This window comes from Henckelia pumila, chromosome 2, assembly GCF_033568475.1.
Source record: "Henckelia pumila isolate YLH828 chromosome 2, ASM3356847v2, whole genome shotgun sequence".
NCBI classification, from domain to species: Eukaryota; Viridiplantae; Streptophyta; class Magnoliopsida; order Lamiales; family Gesneriaceae; genus Henckelia; species Henckelia pumila.
Window position 1 is genome coordinate 98,113,785 of NC_133121.1, and position 2,686 is coordinate 98,116,470.

At 34.4% G+C, this 2,686-nt stretch overlaps 1 pseudogene; it reads right to left on the minus strand.

Moving 5' to 3' along the window:
• Nucleotides 1-233: 233 nt before the first annotated feature.
• Nucleotides 234-2,080, minus strand: LOC140877992 (senescence-specific cysteine protease SAG39-like; annotated as a pseudogene).
• Nucleotides 2,081-2,686: the final 606 nt, after the last annotated feature.

Consider the following 2,686-nt stretch of genomic DNA (forward strand, 5'->3'; position numbering starts at 1 on the left):
AGATCGGCCCATAATGACCAGCCCAGGTCGGCCCATAAAAACCCAGCCCTTGTCATGGTAAAGTCCAACATAATTTTGGACTGGACTAGACCTTACCGCCTGGGGCTATATCAGGTAGACCCATTATAAACAGGTTTGGGTTGGATATTTTCTTGGGGTAACAGATTGACATATATAATTACAAGAAAGCTGGGAGTTTTTCACGAGGAACATGAAATTTGTAATATTACATTTTAAGCATTTGGATAAGAAGCTTCCATTGCAATGCCACAGAGACCCTCTACAGCAGAAATGCCTCTTTGCATTCTAATATATCCACTCTCTCCCCAGCTACATCCACAAGAATTTTTCACCAATTAATACTTTGTTCCGTCGCTAGTTTTCCCGTAACCGACTGCAGTGACACCGTGGTCTAGATCGGTTCCACATTCTCCTATAAATACTCCACTAGAGTAGAATTGAAAGTCTGATCCACCAGCATCAATGGCCACGGATACAGGTTGGTTTGCCACTGCTTTCAACAACGATGACTCGCTATTGGCTGGAACATCCTCGTATCCTGTGATCTTTGCGACATGAGAGGATTCCTTTTGTGTGCTGCAGGTGTCATCGAATCCTTGGTAGGGATAATTAGATTCAGTGGTCAGTCCCTTATTTCCTATTATGTATATTCAAAAGAATAGTCCATGAGACCACCTTTGCATCCATGATCTTCACTTGTGTCGCAATCGACGAGTTCTTGCTCAGATAATGAGACCAGATTCCCTATCGTGAGCTGGTGGATCCCATCCGTGACCGCCACAGCAGAAAATGCCCAACAACAACCTGCATTAATTGTTCATGAAAATTTGTTTATTTGAAAGAATTTTAAAAATGGTATTATTAGAGAAAAAATGAAAGTGGAGACAAGTCGATTTTGGCTATTGCAGCTTATTGTTTTCTATGCACTAACCACATTGGCCTTGGTCCTTGATGCCTGTAACAGCCCCCTTCTTTCTCTAGTCCACACTCGGCGGAACTACGGACACGTTGTCATATTTGAAAGAAGAAACATTTGGTGATATTGGATGGGATCCTCTTTTGTATCCGTTTCGTGTTGCCCGAAACTCCTCATTTGTCAAATCAGCAAACTTGTTGATGCCAAGTTTGTAAGGTCGAAGTCCAGCTTCATTGAAAAAGACTCGATGTGCTCTATGTTTTCCTTGAATATTTTAAACTTTTTTGTCTTCTCCGTGTCATCTTTGTATATACATCCATGTTCTGTTATCCATTGTTCATGTCTTTCAACCAGTGATGCAGAATGAGGCACCGTGCGTGCTGTGGCTTGATAATTAGTAGCCTACAACTGCATCACTAACAGAGTGGCGAAAACAAGCTTCCAAGTTGGAGTGATGGCGGCCATTGTTGAGAGCACAATATAATGTTTATGGAATTTATGATGTGAAACTTTTTGAATTCCTTGCGTATTTATAGTGTTGGTTTGGTTGCAATGCAACGTGAATGTGGAGTTACGTTCTTTTTAAAGTCCTTAGAAAGCCCGGCAAGTTGGAAAAAAACATTTTAATCAATAATCATATCACAAAGTTGCGTGAATGCTGCTTCATTCAATTGAATATTATATACATATACATGTGTTTGTGTTCATGTTTATGATTTGTATATTTCTTATGACTTTTGGATGCTAAAACAAACTAATGCATAACGACAATATTCTTATTTTGCATTTCTTTCTTTCTTTTCTTAAAAATAAGTCTATCTGGATATCTATCAAAAACCAAAAAAAAAAAATGCATTCTTAGGGGTTGATATGGGGATAATTGATTGGTTCGATTTTTTTTTTAAAGAGTCAAATCAATTCTGTCGATTTTTTAAAATTTCATACCAAACTATATCTTGATATATATTATTACAGTAGAAACCTTTAATTATCTAACTTTTAATTAATTGGTAAAACTTGATTTGAAATTTTCATTACATTCTTACTTAATTTTCAATAAAACCAAAATTATTAGACAAATCAGTAATTTTGTGTAGCTTTATATTTTTAGTCATTAGATGTTTTTACCAAAATGACACTCATTTTGTGCTCTTTGATTTTTTTATTTACGAAAATGACACTTACTTGTAAAATTTATATATTTATTGTCTTTTGTGATTATTTGATTAGGAAAACACTATATTTTTTTCGTATTTGTTAAATTGTACGTTTTTTGTCTTCGTTAAAATAAAAGGAACTGTAAGAGCAAGCAACGCGTTCAACGGAATACTAGTTATTAATAATTTCACAAAAACTATTCTGAGGTGGTCTTATAAATCAATACCATCAGACGAATCTCCTATTTAGATCTCTCCTGAAAATATATTAATTTTTATTTTAAATATGGACAGCGTTTATACGTCTTATTGTTAAAGATATTTGAGACAATCTTACTCTAATTACTAAATCCAGATCTAGACTTGGATTTGATTCGGTTCGGCTTGCTTTGGACGATCGATTATCAACTAATATTTTTCATCAAGTAAAATATTTTAATTATTTTTAATGAAATTTAAAATTTCCAAACTAACTATTATAAACAAAGAAATATCAACATGTAAACATTGTATGATAATATATAGCATTACAAAATTTGCACAACCGCCTGTCAAAAAAAAAAAAATTGCACAACCGATAAATTCTTAAAAT